At 42.6% G+C, this 20,717-nt stretch overlaps 1 non-coding gene across 1 annotated transcript; it reads left to right on the top strand.

Annotated features, from left to right (window-relative positions):
* Nucleotides 1-16,548: 16,548 nt before the first annotated feature.
* Nucleotides 16,549-16,652, top strand: LOC138985994 (U6 spliceosomal RNA). Its single transcript, XR_011462947.1, has one exon. It is a non-coding gene; the product is annotated as a U6 spliceosomal RNA (small nuclear RNA).
* Nucleotides 16,653-20,717: the final 4,065 nt, after the last annotated feature.

The raw sequence follows: 20,717 nt of genomic DNA, 5'->3' as shown, positions 1-20,717 counted from the left end.
TGGTGATGGCTTTTTATTTGTATCCACTAGCCATGAAATTAAAAGGTGTTTGCTCCTTGGAAGAAAAGCTATGACCAATCTAGACAGCATATTAAAAAGCAGAGACATTACCTTGCTGACAAAGGTACATCTAGTCAAAGCTATGGTTTTTCCTGTGGTCATGTATGGATGTGAGAGTTGGACTGTGAAGAAAGCTGAGTGCCAACAAATTGATGCTTTTGAACTGTGGTGTTGGAGAAGACTCTTGAGAGTCCCTTGGACTGCAAGGAGATCTAACCAGTCCATCCTAAAGTAGATCAGTCCTGAGTATTCATTGGAAGGACTGATGCTGAAGCTGAAGCCCCAATACTTTGGCCACCTGATGTGAAGAACCGACTCATTAGAAAAAACCCTGATGCTGGGAAAGATTGAGAGCAGGAGAAGGGGACAACAGAGGATGAGATGGTGATGGCATCGCCAACTTGATGGGTGTGAGTTTGAGCAAGCTGCAGGAGTTGGTGATGGACAGAGAAGCCTGGCGTGCTGCAGTCCATGGGGTCGCATAGGACACGACTGAGTGACTGAGCTGTACTGTAGACAGTATCAGATGGTTTTTTATTTGCATCCGCTAGATGGTGAACATTGGACTCTGGCGAGTGAGAGAAGAAGATTCCTCCTCATTTTTCTGTAAAGCCTGATGATGGGAGTCACACCCCCTACCAGCAGGATCAACGGAGAGGCCGCTTTGAAGTTCCCTTTCTGCTTCCACAGCTGAGCAGGGAAGGGGGGATGCCCTGCGGCCACACTTCAAAGCCACGCCAGCTGACTGTCCTGGTTCTGCACCCCCTCGCCCCCGGGAATCCATCAAGGGTCCACGACGGAGCTGTTTTCTTTGGAAGAAAAGCGGCATGGCTAATAAACAGCTCACTAACACTGGTGTTCTCCTTTTCCTCATTCCTCTCTTTCACTGCGTGAAAGATGCGAGGTTAGTGCCATGGGCAGCTCCCCTGGGTGCACAGCTGGGCCAGCCCACTGCTCCAAGGGCACAAAGGTTTGTTCTCAACCTTACACCGTTTCCGGTGGAGTTCTTGAGGATTCACCAGGAAGTAAGACGCAGAGTTTATGGTAAGATTGCTGTAATGTTGGAAATATAGTCAAGTATTCAGTAAAAGTAAGAGAGGAAATGGTATTAAAAGTAACTTCAGATATTAAGAATAAAAGTGTCTTAGTTAGACACTACTGTATATAAAATAACATATCACTTATATGTGAAATTTTTAAAAAGTTTTACAAATGAACTTATTTACAAAACAAAAGACACAGATTTTGAAAGCAAACGGTTACCAAAGGAGAAACATCATGGGGAAGGATAAATTAGGAGTTTGGGATTAACATATGGGTTCTGGAAATAAAGAGGACATTTGGCTTATATCCAATGTTATGCAAAATAGCAAAGCTCACAGAAGAGCGACTGGAGCTTAGTCTTCATCTGTTTCCCACACGATTCCCTAATAAAGTCAGAGCCAGACAAAACTACAGAGCAAGAAGCATCTCCCACCTGTCTTTTTGCCCCTCCTCAGCCTCTTTCCAGTCTGTATGGGTGAGGTTAAGTCTTGATTAAGGATTTAAGAGTGAGGATGAGGAGTCAACCAAAGAACTGAGCCTACATGGAAACTTCCAGCAACAGGTTGTCTTTCTCCTACCCTGGACCTCTCACCCACAAATGAACAAGCAGCCTTTAGCGCTGGAGTCTGCGGACCTTAATTTTATTTACATACAGTAAAAAGCTAAAGCTGTACAGCAGCCACACCCAAGCTAGGAAGATGATAAGTCAAAGGGGAAGCAAGCAACCGTCTGGGGTCATTGGAGCTTCTCTGTCCCAAATGTGACACTGAAGGAGCACTGTGCTACTCGTGTCTTTTATTTTTGATGTTTCTTATTCCAAAGTTTCTTTATTCTCTTCCAAATCAAGAAGCAACAGAGGTCTCATTATTACGAAAGAGTGGCTCCATCCTGGGGATTTTCATGAAAGACATATTTTGACAGATTTCAAACAGGCTGAAGAAAGCTGAGAATTTTTAACTGCAACCAATGTTGATGTTGTTAAACTCAACTGCAAATCCCTTTGACCTCAGAAATCTGGAAAAAAAAAAAAAGTCCCACATGAAATATTTATGATATAACAAGTAAAGGTATTTTATTTATTTTGGGGGGAGGGATTATGTCTCTGAATAACATTTTATTTTGAGGTTTAAAAAACCAGGCACACTTAAATTGACTACATGCCAATATGGGCTTCCCTGGTGGTTCAGACGGTAAAGAATCTGCCTGCAATGCGGGAGACCTGGGTTCTATCCCTGGTTTGGGAAGATCGAGAGCATGGCAACCTACTCTAGTATTCTTGCCTGGAGAATCCCTATGGACAGAGGAGCCTGGCGGGCTGCTGTCCATGGGATTGCAGAGTCGGACATGACTGAGCAACTAAGCACACAGCATGTGCTGATATAAATCTTATATCTGGAATGCTTTCTAGTAAATAGTAACTGCTGCTGCTGCTAAGTCACTTCAGTCGTGTCCGACTCTCTGCGACCCCATAGATGGCAGCCCACCAGGCTCCGCCGTCCCTGGGATTTTCCAGGCAAGAACACTGGAGTGGGTTGCCATTTCCTTCTCAATGCATGAAAGTGAAAAGTGAAAGTGAACTCACTCAGTCGTGTCCGACTCTTAGCGACCCCATGGACTGCAGCCCACCAGGCTCCTCCGTCCATGGGATTTTCCAGGCAAGAGTACTGGAGTGAGGTGCCATTGTAACTAGTCCAGAGTAAATGCTTGGTAGATAGTTGCTGAAATAATTAATTAACTCACATCAATTTATAATGTTGATGTATGGCAAAACCAATACAATATTGTAAAGTAAAAAAAAAAATAAAATTTATAAAATTGATGTTTATTTTTTATATTTTTAAAATAATTCTGCTTCTGGTAATGGAGGAATAATTGTGTCAGACTAACTCTCTTACAGATAATGAGTTCAGAACAAAACATGAAAACAATTTGAAAGAAGGCATAAACAGGGAAACAAGGAAGAAGATAACCCTTGAAGGAAGGGACAGCAGTGGTTGAGATTTGTGTTTATATGGGTTTTTTGCCTGAAGGTATTTCTTAGTCCACCAGTTGAGAATAACTAGAACTCAAGCAGAAAGCTACAGTGAAACTGATTCGACAAACAGGATAGAGTTCAGAACTTCTAAGCTGAAAAGTGAGGAAGAATATCACAGAAAAAGGTGAATCGCAGAAAAGAAGTGAACCCCAGAAGGAGGAACCCCAAAATCTGCATATAAATTCTGCCAAGTCCTTGGCTGATCACTGAATCTACGTGAGAGACCCCAAGGAACCTGGCAGAAATCAAACAGCTGAAGAGACTAAGGGTGGCAATCAGCTGGTGCTTACCATTGGCCAGGTACAATTTGAACCTGGCCAAATTTAATCATCTGCTTGAGCAAACCCAGCACTTCTCAGAGGGAGTTAACAGAATCTAGAGTCTCTAATACCATGTCATCCAAAATACCCAACATATAATGAAAAAGTACAGGAATGAGCATGAAAATGAGATCCACAGTCAGGAGAAGAAATGGGACAATATGGTCCATAGTCAAGAGTAAAAATAGTCAAAGCAAACTGACTCCAAGATGACCTGGATGTTGAATTAGCAGACAAGAACTTCAAAGTAGCCATGACAAAGATGTATAGATAAATAAAATACTTTCAAGTAAATGATAATCAAAAGGCTTTATCAGCAGCCAACCTGCTGAACAAGAAATACTAAAGAAAGTTCTTTGGGAAAAAAAAAGAAGTGCCAGCACCTGGAAACTCAAATCTAACCAAATTCTAGGCATAATGAATAATCAGTTGGGGAAAGACATTGATAGAGCAAGTAGGGGCTCTTATCACGAGGGAATGAACACTTTTTACTGTTTGTATGTAGAACACTTTGTACTGTTTTCATTTTTATATAGGCTTGGAATTACTTTATTATAGAAAAACATTTGTAAATCAACTTCTTGGTCAATCAGATTCTATTTTTTGTACCATATCAGTCTTCACTGAAGTTGAAGCTCAAATACTTTGGCCACCTGATGTGAAGAACTGACTCATTGGAAAAGCCCCTGATGCTGGGAAAGACTGAAGGCAAGAGGAGAAGGGGATGACAGAGGATGAGATGGTTGGATGGCATCACTGACTCGATGGACATGAGCTTGAGCAAGCTCCGGGAGTTGGTGATGGACAGGGAAGCCTGGCGTGCTGCAGTCCATGGGGTTGCAAAGAGTCGAGCATGACTGAGTGACTGAACTGAATCATTGGCAAACTGAAAAGCAGCTGTCTGGACAATATTATGTTTATTTCTTCTGTACTTCTTCCCACAGTATCCAAAATCCTTCTGCTCTCTATCAAAATCTATTCCAAGAATCGAAAACACACTTCCACAACAGTCAAAGTATTACTTCTTATGGGGTGTTTGTTCTGCATTTTAACAGAAAACCTCCAGTTGGAAAGCAGTGAAGTTTTCAAACATTACAGAGAGGTAATTCTTAGGGATAAAAGTATGCTTATGGCCTCTGAAATCATATCACAAAAGCAGTTAACTAAATACCTATTTATTTGGCTCCTGCATCCAATTCTTCCCTCTTTCTTCATCTTCATAGGCTTTCCTGAGAGCTCAGTTGGTAAAGAATCCGCCTGCAATGCACGAGACCCCGGTTTGATTCCTGGGTCAGGAAGATCCCTTGGAGAAGGGATAGGCTACCCACTCCAGTATTCTTGGGCTTCCCTGTTGGCTTAGCTGGTAAAGAATGCGCCTGTAATGCAAGAGACCTGGGTTCAATCCCTGGGTTGAGAAGATCCCCTGGGGAAGGGAGAGGCTGCCCGCTCCAATATTCTGGCCTGGAGAATTCCATGGACTATAGAGTCCATGGGATCGCAAATAGCTGGACATGACTGAGCAACTTTCACTTTCACCATCTTAGTTCCAACACAAACAATCAGAATGTCACCTCTTCCTCCACCAAAATGATAAGATGCGTTAGAACTCCTAAATAAAGAGAGTGATTCTACAGTTTCATATCAAAACAGGGCATCTCGGTGAGGTGGGAATAGAGATGTGCTTTTGGTTACCATTTTACAAATGAAGAAAAGTGAGCAGTGGGATTGCCTCTTCCAATCCTGAATGCATGCAAGTGTGCTCAGTCGTGTCCAACTCTTGCGACCCCATGGACTGTAGCCTGCCAGGCTCCTCTGTCCAGGGGATTTTCCAAGCAAGAATACTGGAGTGGGTAGCCATGCCCTTCTCGAGGGGATCTTCCAACCCAGGGATCAAACCTGCATCTCTTACATTTCCTGCCTTGGCAGGCAGGTTCTTTACCACTAGCACCTCCTGGGAAGCCCATATACATACATACATACGTACATATATATGCATATATATATACACACAATTATTCTTCAAAAAATTAGTAATTAAATTTTAGTTCATCATACCGATAAATATGGTGGCCTAGAAAATCAAAAAGAAGCAAACAATCCCAAAATGTTAGCTTTTGTGTGTTGTTATACATTTGCCTTTCCGAATTTATATTTCCATTGGTTTGAGATTTCTTAAATTCATGTTAGGGCTTCCCTAGTGGCTCAGTGGTAAAAAATCCACCTGCAATGCGGGATACTTGAGTTCAGTCCCTGAGTCGGGAAGATGCCCTGGAGAGGAAAATGACAACCCACTCCAGTATTCCTGCCTGGGAAATCTCACGGACAGAGGAGCCTGGCGAGCTACAGTCCATGGGGTCGCAAAGAGTCAGATATGACAACAATAACAACAAGCTCGTTTACACCTTCTAATAAAGGCCGGCAAATGCAAAGCTCTTTGAATTCCGAAGAGAAGGAAGCTGGCCTGAGCTGCCAGGGGTTGCCGGGAAACCACAGACTCGCCAGCTGGTTTCAGACCGTCTTGAGTGGACCGATTCCATCTGTTTCCTGAAAGAGGAGTCATGGTGCAGGTGACTGCTTTTACAAATCGATTTCTCTGTGGTTACATTCAGATTTAGCAGATCACAACAGCACCACAGTTGGAGTGTACTTGTCAGCATCTTCCACAATTTATCATTCTTAAGCAAAATATAGTAGATCTAGAGTTTATCATACTAAGTGAAATAAGTCAGCGAAAGACAAATACATGATGTCACTTATTATGTGGAACCTTTAAAAACATGATATAAATGAACTTTATTTACAAAATGAACTTTTATTTACAAAACAAAAGCAAACTCACAAACTGAGAAAACAAACTTATGGTTAGATTACCAAAGGGAAAGGTTAGGGGAGAGGGATATATTATTAGGAGTTTGGTATTAACATATATATACTATTATATGTAAAAGTAGGTCATCAAAAAGGACCTGCTGTTTAGCACAGGGAACTCTGTGCGGGCAAACCTATATGGGAAAAGAATCTGAAAAAGAATGGATATATGTATATGTATGGTGCTGCTGCTGCTGCTGCTGCTGCTGCTAAGTCACTTCAGTCGTGTCCAACTCTGTGTGACCCCATAGACGGCAGCCCACCAGGCTCCCCTGTCCATGGGATTTTCCAGGCAAGAGTACTGGAGTGGGGTGCCATCGCCTTCTCCAATGTATATGTATACCTGAATCATTTTGCTGTACACCTGAAATGAACGCAACACTGTAAATCAACTCTACCCCCATATAAGACAAAAATTTTAAATATCTAATGACATTACTGTCATATATCAGCAAAACCTCAATCAATACAGTACTACTCGTTGGAAATGTTGACTTAAAAAATACACAACATGAAAGTTTCACGTTACTTTTATTTGGGGCAAAATAGAGCTGCAGCCCGGGAGACAGCACCGCACACAGCTCTGAGAAGCTGCTCCAAGGAGGCAGCGGGGAATGTCGGTATGTGATTTTGGGGAAGGGAGAGTACATGCAATCAAGCACATATTTTTCCAGAAGGTTTATGCTTGTCTCAAGGAGCAGTCGTCACTGTAAAGGATTTTAGTGCTTTTTTTGGATATGAGGCGATACAAGAGTTGGGCTCATAAAACCAGCTCCTGAAAACATCTCACTGAAGACCTGCCCTCCCAGTTTTCCTAAAGTACGGAGTGCCTCATCCCTGCTCTCCACCCTGAACTCCTTTCAGGGGGTGTCGAAGGGCAGCAGCTGCAGCACCTCATCTATTCCTTGTAGAGGTGGGTGGCAAGGCCCGTGACAAGTGCCAATTTGTCGTGCACAGAAACCAACCGAACTGTGTCAACAGTCCGGACCGCGGGAGGGGACACCGGCCGGGCTGATTGCAGACAAACTTCAGGCAGCTGTGTCGAGGTGTCAAGGCTTTACTAGCAAATCTTTTAGAGAAAAGAATTCCTCCTTTTCTTCCTTGAGACTTTTGACCGTCAGCGTTAATTTTCTTTATTCATGTTCGAGTCCTGCGGTATTTTCTGCAGAGGATTGGGGACTGGGTTTTAAAAACCTCAGTTCCAAGGACAGATTTTCATTCATCTACCAATGATAAATAAATCAAAGTAGCTGGAGAAGTGGTTACTTACTCAAAATTGGCTTATCTGGTTGCACGCTAGCTTTACTTAATGTTCTGGTTATTTTTGGCTACTTCTAATGTGTCTTCTTAGCCCGAGGCCTGTTGCCATAGTGAAACAGAATTAATAACAACGCTTAGTTATGCTAACTTAATACTTGTAAAATATATGCTTTCTTTGTTTATTAAAAAAAGACCTTGGCAAGTCAAGTATGCTTCAAAAGAGTTGTAAAATTTTTGGAAACACTGGTCCTTAATTATAACTGTGGAGAAATTTGAACTGAACATATTAACCAGACACTTAGTGTTCTATTACTGATATCTCAGACTGAAGATGACGTTTGCTTTCTCCAGCTGTTTGAGAGTAAATTTTAAATTTAGCTTGAAGCAATTCTGAATAGAGGGAAGTCACTTCATGGTCCAAACAACCCATTTCCTTTTGAATTCTATTACAACTTCTGATTTTGGGCCAATCAGAAGGATCTAATTCATCTTTCTCCTAAGAAGTTAAAATATAATTTGAATTTGATTTAGTTTGTATCAAGTCACATTTAATGCAATCAAAGACAAGTCTTGACTGCTACATGTTTTGGGACAATTTTGAAAGCACCAACTGAGAGAGAAAATGAACTAGATAATGGTTTAGTTAACAGAACACAGAATTTGAAACCCAGGCTTCAGCCTGTTTCAATCTGTGCAATTTCTATTTGAATATGAGTGTACCTTACTAACCTCACCAGGCCTCAATTTGTGCGTCTGTTAAATGGGAATAAGACTGCCTTTCCCCCAGGATGCTCACATCCTAAATGATGTACCACCTGAGCCCCTTGGAAGGCAATGAAATAATCTTTGGTGATGCTGTTCAATATTCTTTTACTGTGTAACCGATTTCTATATTTAAGAGCTTGGAAGAGAAAATCAAACATGCATGGAGTTCTTAATGCCTCCAGGCCACAAAAGCATGTATTCTTCAGCTTTCTCTGCAGTCTCAGGAAAGGCAGCTAGCTCAGGAAAACTTACAACGTATAGGAATCAAGTCATCAAATGAAACTGCCATGTGTGAACACATGGCTAGATGTCTCACACTTTGACAACGCCAAAAACCCTTCAGGGGAACTTCCTTGGCAGTCCAGTGGTTGAGACTTTGCCTTTCAGCGCAGGGGTTGTGGGTTTGATCTCTGGTTGGGGAACTAAGATCCCATATATCTTGCAGCAAAAAAATCAAAACATAAAGCAGAAGCAATTATTATAACAAATTCTATAAAGACTAAACAAATGGTCTACATCAAAAAAGTCTTTTAAAAGAAACCAAAACCTTCAGTCTTCTGTGTCATCGTTCAAGTAATAATAATATCTCCATTTTTTTCCTGATAGAAATATGGGCCCATAGAAATTAGGGAAAGTCTCAATGTTAAAAACCAGAATTATATTATCTCTTGAGAGCCTTGCCATTCTGTGCTTCAATGATCCTCATGGTAGAAATGGAATGGTCTGGAGGTTCAAGCATTGTTTCCAGTGGAAAATAGCGCAGATATTATTGCTGGGGAATAAATTAGCATGCCTGATTTATCAGCCTTATTCAAGTCTCTTGGACATTAGAGAAAAGTCAAGCAAATAACAGCAAAATTTCCTTACAGTATTTTTAGAGTATCATTCCCAAATACTAAAATATAGAGGATTCCTTTTTTTCTTTGTATTCATTCAATTACCCCATAGTTTATAAATCACACGACTGTTTTGTACACTTTGTACCAGACAAGTCTGGGCACGCAAAGCTTGTAGCCAGTTCACAAAAGCCACTTAACATATTTGTTTGTCATTTAAGTTATGACTTTGAAAACAAAAGAAGACAAGGCCTTTCACAGTGACAGACAGGCTTACATAAATTGCTGCACAAACGAAATTCAAAATAACTCCAGTTCACATGGAAAACGTTATTCTTTTATTGCCACTCTGTCATAACACTCTCTGGTAATTTAAAAAACATCCACAGTAACTAATAAGTATGATGCAAAGGTTTCCATACCTCTTCTCCTGTGTATCCTTTTGGTAAATCAAAGAAACTGCAGGCGCCAGGGCTCTCTATTAAGGATGGGCTGAATTCTTCCTTTTGCTTCAAAGCCCTTATTTTGTTGTTGTTCAGTCGCCAAGTCATGTCTGACTCTTTGCAAACCCACGGACTGCAGCACACCAGGCTTCCCTGTCCCTCACCATCTCCCGGACTTTGCCCAAGTTCATGTCCATTGAATTGGTGATGCCATTCAACCATCGCATCCTCTGTCACCCTCTTCTCCTTCTGCCTTCAATCTTTCCCAGCATCAGGTTTTTTTCCAGTGGGTCTGTTGTTCGCATCAGGTGGGAGTATCGAGCTTCAGCTTCAGCATCAGTCCTTCCAATGAGTATTCAGGGTTGATTTCCTTCAAGACTAACTGGTTTGATCTCCTTGCTGTCCAAGGTCTCTCAAGAGTCTTCTCTAGCACCACAGTTCAAAAGCATCAATTCTTCGGCGCTCTGCCTTCTTTATGGTCCAGCTTTCGCATCCGTACATGACTACTGAAAAGACCATAGCCTTGACTAGACGGATCTTTGTCAGCAAAGTGATGTCTTTGCTTTTTAACACACTGTCTTGGTTTGCCGTAGCTTTCCTGCCAGGAAGCGATTGTCTTCTAATTTCTTGACATGTAGATCTGGAAAAGAGCCAAGAGGCACGGGTTAGGAGCACGTGAAGGACGTGGGGTTTGTTCATCTGCTTCTTTCTATCATATCCTTCTGCTACAGTTTCAGTTCAGTTACTCAAGAGTATTACAGTTTTTTAAAAAGAAGACTCCTGCAGCACAGGTACCACCAGTGACCGAGTGAACACAAGGTCAGTAGGTGTGTGTGGTGGGCAGGCATCCCAGGGGCTGCTGGTGTGAGCTGTGGTCTCAGAAAGACCTGTTTTCCATCTCCACTCTTTTTCTTACCTATAGCGCTTGGTACCTTCATCTCTAAAATGGAGATAATCACTCCCACCTCAAAGAACTGTTTTCAGGGTTAAATGCAATTCCCAGTAGTAGCATCTGACAATACGTATTCCATAAGAATTGTTGTATACTCACTTTGAGCCAGCCTACATATTTTATGCTAAAAACGAAGCATTGCTAGAATGCTAGAATGAATCAAGGAAAAACACTGTTCTCAAGAGTGAAATGGTTGTGTGATATAATTTTAAAAATAGTGAAGTTTCTTACTTTCTATAACATACAGCAACAGAACATTCTTCAGTTCAGTTCAGTTGCTCAGTCGTGTCAGACTCTTTGTGACCCCATGAATAGAACATTCTTAGATTGTGGTAAACCTGTTTAATAACAAATAAGAACCATTTAGAATTATCATAGCAGGAGATCCTGGAAAGGGATCCTGGAAAAGTCCTTGATTTCAATTCTAGTTTTATCCCTTGAGCAAACTTCTTTAACTTTGATCTTTGGCTTCCTTGTTTGTTAAATAAACTCCTGGAAGGGGTGTAGTGAGGATAAGATATTAAAAAAAAATATGTCTGTCCATCTGTCCAGGATAATATATTAAAGATATATACATGTCCATCTACCTATAGAGAGAGCACACAATAAACTATAGAGCATAGTGATTAATATGTTCATACTTTTTTTACTGCAAGTAGGATTTTTAAATCATTTTAAGTGCTAAAATCTGATATATGTAAATACTCTCTTTGCAAAACTATTTGCATAATTGCCTACAATTCTTCTGCCATTTGTATAACTAAAGCTTAACGTGAGGGGAGTTGTGATCGTGATGGCCACATGGGGTGGAGGGCAAGTTCTATTTCCTGACCTGAGTTGCAATAACAAGGGGGTGTCTGCCTTATAATTACTGATGAAGCTATATATTTGTTTTGTGTGGATTTGGGGATCTGTATTGTATTATACAATAAAATTTCTTTAAATAAAAACTCACTCAATATAATAGCCAAGACATGGAAGCAACCTAAGGGTCCATCAACAGAAGAATAGGTGAAGATGTGGCATATAGATACAGATATGTATTCAATGAAATATTACTCAACCATAAAAAAGAATGAACTAAGGCCATTTGCACCAACATGATGGACATAAAGGTTTTTCTACTAAGTGAAGTAAGTCAGACAGAGAAAGACAAATATCATATGGCATTGTTTATTTGTGGAATCTAAAAAGATGACAGAAATAAATGTATTTACAAAACAGAAACATATTCACAGGCATAGAAAACAATCTTCTGTTACCAAAGGGGAGAGAGGGAGAGCTAAATTAGGCGTTTGGGATTAACAGATACACAGCTGTACACAAAATGGACAAAAGGACATGCTACGTATGACAGGGAACTATAGTCAATGTCTTGTAATAGCCTATGATGGAAAAGAATATGAGAAAGAACATCCACATATATGCGTTGTTGTTTAGTTGCTAAGTCGTGTCCGACTCTTTTGTGACGCCATGGACTGTAGCCCGCCAGGCTCCTCTGTCCATGGGATTCTCCAGACAAGAGTACTGGAGCAGCTTGCCATTTCCTACTCCAGGGGATCTTCCTGACCCAGGGATCAAACTTGTATCCTTCGTCTCCTGCTTTGGCAGGAGGATTCTTTACCACTGAGCCACTATATATATATATATGCATGTGTTCAGTTCAGTTCAGTCGCTCAGTCGTGTCCGACTCTTTGCGACCCCATGAATCACAGCATGCCAGGCCTCCCTGTCCATCACTAACTCCTGGAGTTCACTCAAACTCATGTCCATCGAGTCTTGATGCCATCCAGCCATCTCATCCTCTGTTGTCCCCTTCTCCTCCTGCCCCCAATCCCTCCCAGCATCAAAGTCTTTTCCAATGAGTCAACTCTTCACATGAGGTGGCCATAGAACTGGAGTTTCAGCTTTAGCATCATTCCTTCCAAAGAAATCCCAGGGTTGATCTCCTTCAGAATGGACTGGTTGGATCTCCTTGCAGTCCAAGGGACTCTCAGGAGTCTTCTCCAACACCACAGTTCAAAAGCATCAATTCTTCGGTGCTCAGCCTTCTTCACAGTCCAACTCTCACATCCATACATGACCACTGGAAAAACCACAGCCTTGACTAGACGAACCTGTGTTGGCAAAGTAATGTCTCTGCTTTTGAATATGCTATCTAGGTTGGTCATAACTTTCCTTCCAAGGAGTAAGCGTCTCTTAATTTCATGGCTGCAGTCACCATCTGCAGTGATTTTGGAGCCCAAAAAATAAAGTCTGCCACTGTTTCCACTGTTTCCCCATCTATTTCCCATGAAGTGATGGGACCGGATGCCATGATCTTATATATATAAATTACTTTGCTGAACCTGAACACAACACAACCCTGAAACCAACACAACATTGTAAATCAATATACTGCAATTAAAAAAAATTTTTTTAAGGAATTCCCTGGCAGTCCAGTGGTTAGGACTCCATGCTCTTACTGCTGAGGGCCCAGATTCGATCCCTGATTGGGGAACTAGGATCCCACAAACTGCACCAGGCAAAGAAAAAAAATTTTAATACTCAGTTCAGGTACTATATGAACTACTACAAAGGTAAAATCTTAGAACTGGTTTAGCTTTTATTTATGTCCTAAAAACGTAAAATAAATGAGGAATCTTGATTCCTGCCTTTCTATTGGGTCCTTCCATCAATACCCAAAATTGCTATCTGAGTTTTCCACTTTCATGTGGAACCCCAAGAACTGTGAATATAAAGTGAATTCATGTTATCCTAGACAGTAACAGAGTTTACATAATCCTTGTTGTTAAGTGTGAAGTGTTAGTCGCTCAGTCATAACCAACTCTTTGTGACCCCATGGACTGAAGCCTGCCAGGCTCCTCAGTCCATGGAATTCTCTATGCAAGAATACTGGAGTGTGTAACCGTCCCCTTCTACAGGGGATCTTCCCCACCCAGGGATTGAACCCAGGTCTCCTGCATTGCAGGCAGATTCTTTACCATCTGAGCCACCAGTGAAGCCCTCTAATGTTGTTAATTCAGAAAGATAAATCAAGTTGTAATGGGGCCTGTGAGTTCAGTTGCGGTAAGCATGGTAGTGCCCAACCGAAGAATAAAAAGAGAAGCCAGTTAAAAAGAGATCTGTTGATGACTAAGTTAAAGGTGAGTTGACTTTTGTATGTCTTATGCTTAGTCACTTCAGTCATGTCCGACTCTCTGTGACCCCATGGGCTCTCTGAGCCCACCAGGCTCCTCCATCCACGGGATTCTCCATGTCTAGTAAAAGAATAAAATGTTGCCTTAGCCATAATACCAGATAAGTTACTATGACCTCTAATGAAAACATGAAAGTTGCAATCGTTCTGTTACTGAGTAACTAGGTAACTAGGTGTCTCTGGGACATTTACTGGCGAGGTCTCAAGTTAAGGAATAGGGTGGTATCTTATGACCAAAGCTTCATGAGGCATCAGAAGCAGAAAACCTGGCGAGAACCAAGGAAAACCTGATCTCCCTCCCTGGCCCCCTGGACTCTAGCTGTCTCCTCTGCAGACCACCTCCCTCTCCTTAATGAGCAGCTCACACGCCCCCTGAAGGGCTGCCCTACTTCAAGATCTCATGGGACCATCCTCTGATGCTCCAATTCCGAATAACTGTGAGCAAAAGAGACCACAGGAGTGGAAGGTCCTCTGCTAAGGAGTTGTAGAGCTGAGAGGAAATGACTTCCTTTAATTCCACACAGATAACATCTATTTCTGTTTTATTGACTATGCCAAAGCCTTTGACTGTGTGGATCACAATAAACTGTGGAAAATTCTGAAAGATGGGAATACCAGACCACTTGACCTGTCTCTTGAGAAACCTATATGCAGGTCAGGAAGCAACAGTTAGAACTGGACATGGAACAACAGACTGGTTCCAGATAGGAAAAGGAGTACGTCAAGGCTGTATATTGTCACCCTGCTTATTTAACTTATATGCAGAGTACATCATGAGAAACGCTGGGCTGGAAGAAGCACAAGCTGGAATCAAGATTGCCAGGAGAAATATCAGTAACCTCAGATATGCAGATGACACCACCCTTATAGCAGAAAGTGAAGAGGAACTAAAAAGCCTTTTGATGAAAGTGAAAGAAGAGAGTGAAAAAGTTGCCTTAAAGCTCCACATTCAGAAAACAAAGATTATGGCATCCGGTCCCATCACTTCACGGGAAATAGATGGGGAAACAGTGTCAGACTTTATTTTTTTGGGCTCCAAAATCACTGCAGATGGTGACTGCAGCCATGAAATTAAGAGACGTTTACTCCTTGGAAGGAAAGTTATGACCAACCTAGATAGTATATTGAAAAGCAGAGACATTACTTTGCCAACAAAGGTCCGTCTAGTCAAGCTATGGCTTTTCCAGTGGTCATGTATGGATGTGAGAGTTGGACTGTGAAGAAAGCTGAGCACCGAAGAATTGATGCTTTTGAACTGTGGTGTTGGAGAAGACTCTTGAGAGTCCCTTGGACTGCAAGGAGATCCAATCAGTCCATTCTAAAGGAGATCAGTCCTGGGTGTTCATTGGAAGGACTGATGCTAAAGCTGAAGCTCCAATCCTTTGGCCACCAGATTCGAAGAGCTGACTCATTGGAAAAGACCCTGATGCCAGGAGGGATTGGGGGCAGGAGAAGGGGATGACAGATGGCTGGATGGCATCACCAAGTTGATGGACATGAGTTTGGGTGGACTCTGTGAGTGGGTGATGGACAGGGAGGCCTGGCGTGCTGTGATTCATGGAGTCACAAAGAGTCAGACATGACTGAACTGAACTGAACCACACAACCACTAACACAGGTCTTCTATTCATTCCACCAACACGGAACTGCCATGAGTCAGAATGCACTGGGGATTCAGAGATAAATAACACCCAGTCCTTATGCTTGAGGAGGTCAGACTTCAGATAGTGAAACAGACCATCGAAAGACATTCTTAAAAGAGGATAAAACAAAGGAATCATAAAGTCTTTCAAGATCTTAGAGGAGGTGATGACTAATTTCACATAGGAGACTGTGGTAGAATAATCGTGAAGAATGAGTATTAAAACTCACTCACACTACAGCAAAACATATGGGAATTAATGTTCATCAGAACTGGAAATATCTCTTCAATGAAGGACAATGTGGATTAAATCTTGACAGATCCAAGAGGTGAGCTTTGTGGTATCTTAAACTGATAAGGATCTAAGGCAAATCAGGGAGAAAATGAGGGCTGCTCCCAGTGAAGATGATAAAGCTTCTGAGCAAGTAATGATCAGATGAGAAAACCAAAAGCATCAAACATCACTGATCTACACACAGTTTAGAACCAGTTGGACCAGCAAGATCAGCAAGCTGGGTAGTGGCAAGTGGGGGCAGGGCTGTGGGGCTGTGGGCTCTGGCGTGGGCATCCATCCTTGAGAGAACTCAGCGGTGCTTATCAAGTCTGATTAATTCTCTGCGTCCAGAGCTGGGGGAGGGGACAAAGTGAAGAGGTCAACTCGGAAGCATTCGTATGTTTGACTTTGATTTTTTTTTTTATCTGGCTGTGACTTCACTGCAGGGCACGGGCTTCCTCTAGTTGCGGTGAGTGGGGGCTAGCCTCCTTGCAGTGCACGGGCTGTTCATTGCACTGAGTGGCTTCTCTCGTTGCAGATCACAGGCTCTAGGGTGGGCGGGCTTCTGTAGTTGCGGCTAGTGGGTCCTACAGCACAAGCTCCGCAGTTGCGCCTCTGGACCCAACGGCACAGGCTCAGTAGTTGTGGCACACGGGCTTAGCTGCTCCTCGGCACGTGGGATCGTCCCGGACCAAGGGTCGAACCCGTGTCTCCTGCATTGGCAGGTGGATTCTTATCCACCTGGCTTTGATTCTAAAGACAACAGAGAACCAAGCGAAGATTCTAAGCAGGCCAGTGACATGGCCGGAACAAAACTGATGGCGTGTGGGGTTAAAATCAGAACTGGGGAGTGCCTGCTTCAGCAGCACATATACTGATATTGGAACAATATAAAGATTAGCATGACCCCGGCGCAAGGATGACACGCAAATTCATAAAGCGTTCTCTATGTTTGATGAAAGTTAGTCACTTAGTCGTGTCTGACTCTTTGTGACGCCATGGACTGTTAGCCCACCAGGGTCCTCTGTCCGTGGAATCCTCCAGGCAAGAACACTGGAGTGGGCTGCATTTTACATACAGCTGACTCTCCCTGCTGTGCAGTAGAAACGAACACAGTGCTGTAGAGCAGCAATACTCCGATAACATTTTTAAAAAAGAATTCCAACTCCAGCCGCAGCTGTCAAAAAATAAATATATAGGGCTTCCCTGGTGGCTCAGTGGTAAAGAATCAGCCTGTCAGGGCAAGGGACACGGGTTTGCTCCCTGGGCCGGGAAGATCCCACGTGCCACAGAGCATCTAAGCCCGTACGCCACCACAATGGGGGCCTGTGCTCTAGAGCCAGGGAGCCACAGCTACTGAACCCAGGTGCCCCAGCTACTGAAGCCACGCACCCTAGTGCCCTGGGTCCACAAGAGAAACCACTGCATTGAGAAGCTCGTGGACCACAGCTAGAGAGTAGCCCCCACTTGTTATATATGGCTTCCCTTGTGGCTCAGCTGGTAAAAAATCCGCCTGCAATGAGGAAGACCTGGGTTCGATCCCTGGGTTGGGAAGATCCCCTGGAGAAGGGAAAGGCTACGCACAGACCAAAATTAAAAAATATATATAAATATATATATATAATTTTAAAAACCTGAGCAGAGGGGGAGATGGCAGTTTAGAAAATGAGTCAGTCTACATTAGAAACTAATACAATATTGTAAAGCAACTATACTCCAGTAAAAATTTAGAATAAAATAAAATTTCAGGAGCTCTGGCTATAAACCTGGCTCCTGCAATGTCAAAGGAAAAATGAGTTAGGGGCATGGGTCCAGAAAATGATGTACACTGAACAAAACAGACTGCGAGAGAGTACACAGACCCAAGCTCCCACTACATAAGAACACAAAGCACGTTGACTGAGATCAGGAGCGAATCTGGAATTGAGCCTGTCATGTTGAACATTCAGAGGTTTCTCTCTCCCATGCAGCAGCTTCTTTATGATGTTTTTATTGTACAAAATATTGTTTAGAATTCTGTAGCCTAAGTTAAAAGCATTACTTAAAGGGAAGAAAATACTACACCGAGAGGTAAGAACAGAGTCATTATCCTCTGATCCTGTCTGGAAGGTGAGGTGGTTTCAGACAGTTACTTTTTATATGACTGTTATGAAAATATAAAGCCTAGTTACATATCAATTACTCTTTAACTACTCTGAATTTATGGGATTATGGATGATTTAAAAAAAATAGTTTCATATTTTTATGTTTTCAACAATGAGGTCATACCCCCTTCATCTACCATTCTCCAAACCGGACTCTGATTTTAATATAGATGCGTGTGGGATTTGTTTTACATAGAAATGCAATGGAATCATAAACCCTGAAGCTGAAGGTAGTTCCTCTTGGGGAATGAGCTGAGCAGGCCAGCTGGTCCTTGGGCTCACTGTGGCCTCAGCCATGGGCAAAGCAACCTAGACCCCAGGGCACGTGGGGAAGTCAAGCCTGGCTACCAGCAGGTTCCTGCAGCCATGAGACCCGCCGAGTCCATGCTGCTCACCAGTCCAACCAGTAGACAGTCAGGAGGGGCTGGTTAGCTTCTCTTGTGTGTGTGGGCAGCGAGTTAATTGCCTCTGCTCTTAGAAACTGCTTCTTTTGGCTTCTGCAGCCTGAATATGAATTAGCACCCTTTCTTCTCCTGCGCATCTACCCATCTCAGGGCGACGCCAATGCCAAGGATACACAAAGTCCTTTTTCTTCTTTGCCTCTAGTTTCCTGACTTTGCTGTCTCCTTCTGCCTCTCTCTCTGCTTTTGCTCAGCCCCAGTCTGCTGTCTTTTCTTTTTGGATCCTGTGTCCTAGGCTTGCTGGCTGATTTCCTCTTTAATCCATGAGAAGGCTGCATTGACACCATCGGACAAATGGGCCCTTGGATAGGTCTGTGTGGTCTTCTCCAGTGGGACTGTGCAGAAAGCAGGCTGCAGGGTTTGAGCCGCTTTGACGGTGATATATTCCAGGACCAAAGAGCCATGTAAACATAGTTACCTGCTGGAAAGTTTTTTTTAAAAGTGTGTATTTAGGATGCGGGCAAGCTGTTTATTCTATTGAAAATGTCACCCAACAATGGTGTTGAAAATATCATTTCCGTTTTCAATACCATTCAATGCCAAATGGTATTGAAAAGAGAATATTCAATTTTATTGAAAATCACCCCACTAGCAACGGTATTCAGCTGCACCAGGGATCATGACATGCCAGGCCCAATTTCCTCACTGGGTTTAACACAGGCACCTTTAAAGAACTGCTTCGTACTTTTTGGCCATGACGATATGATTTACTATATTAAAATAGTAAACAAATAATGAATAACTGACATTATTTACTTATTAGTATCTCCTTAGTGCAATGGGTGAGCTCCCAAAAAGTAGTATATAAACCAAATTAAGAATAGAATTTAAAATGACCAAGCTCTGGGATGAAATGCTATGGTTAACTGCTGGAGAAATAAAGAATCTTTTTGAAAATGAGGTGGCAGTGTTAGAATGTGGGAAAGTGATAGAATTTGGAGGAATAAAAGCTGGCTTCAGTTCCAATTCTGCAGACTGTGAGCTGTACAATACCCAAGTGCTCTCAGCCTCGGTTTTCCTCTGTAAAACAGGGATTATTTCAGAACGTGATTGCACTTGGAAAATTACAAAGGACTATCCAGGTGTGAGCTGGTGCTATGATTATCGCAGAGACTTGTAATACACACGTTCCTGCGTGATTCTCCTGTATCCGGTGGTGGAGACAGCTGATTTTATTATACTTCTCTGTATAGATGAGATACTTAGCTGTGTGTGTGCTCTGTCGCTCAGTCCTGTCCGACTCTTTGCAACTCCAGGGACTATAGCCCACCAGGCTCCTCTGTTCAGGGGATTTCCCAGGCAAGAATATTGGAGTGGGTTGCCATTTCCTCCTCCAGGGGATCTTTGTAACCCAGGGATCAAATCTGCGTCTCTTGCGTTTCCTCCTTTGGCAGGCAGGTTCTTTACCACTAGTACTACCTGGAGAGTGAGGAAAGTCTAGGGATTGACCCAAGGTACCATCTCACCAAAGGTAGCAGAGACAAAATCCCAAACCCAACTTCTCTGGCTCCTAAATCCGTACCTTTCCTACTAAAGCACACTGCCTCAGGCTTTAGGAGGGGAAGGGGAGATGAATTCTTTCACATCAATATGTTTTCCTGCTCCAGTGGAGACTGGGGGTGGGTATAGGAATGGGTGGGGACTGCAATTCTGGGTCTATCGGTCTCTCTCTCATTAGGTATGTGATCGCAGATTGTATCTATGCTGTCGTGTCCAACTCTTTGTGACCCCATGGACTGTAACCCCCCAGGATCCTCTGTCCCTGGGATTTTCCAGGCAAGAAAACTGGAGTGGGTTGCCATTTCTTTCTACAGGGGATCTTCCTGACCCAGGAATCGAACCCAGGTCTCTTGAGTGTCTTAAATTGCAGGTAAATTCTTTACTGCTTGAGTCGTCGGAAGAGATGCAATTATATGAACCCAGATATAATACTTAACCTCACTAAATGGGTCTAACCTAACTAAATGGGTCTCCATTTAGTCAACTATTAAGATAATAATTTAATTTGTAGGGTGGGTAGATGAAATACAATGATGTCTTACACAAGGTGCATAAAAAGCATTCATTAAGGAAAATACCAGCCGAATTCAGGCCTACACAGGTGTGGGAGAGAAGAAATCCAGCGTGTCTAAAGTGGCCCGTGGAAGGCAGTGTTTCTGTCTGCCCTGCTGTCCTGCGGGGCCGCTTGGTGAGCAGGAGGAGAACATTCCCATCTTCTGTGAATCTCCTCCATCCATAGTCACGGTAGCCATCGAAGCTGTCTGCAATTCAGAATATCCTTCCCACTTCTTCCTGAAAAGCAATAATGGAATTCTTCCTTTTCAGTTGATTTACAATGTTGTGTTAATGTCTGCTGTAGAGCAAAGTGATTCAGTTATATACAAACATGCGTTCTTTTTTTAAAAAATATTCTT

Source organism: Bos mutus, chromosome 27, assembly GCF_027580195.1.
Source record: "Bos mutus isolate GX-2022 chromosome 27, NWIPB_WYAK_1.1, whole genome shotgun sequence".
NCBI lineage: Eukaryota > Metazoa > Chordata > Mammalia > Artiodactyla > Bovidae > Bos > Bos mutus.
This window is presented reverse-complemented; position numbering and strand designations above follow the sequence as displayed.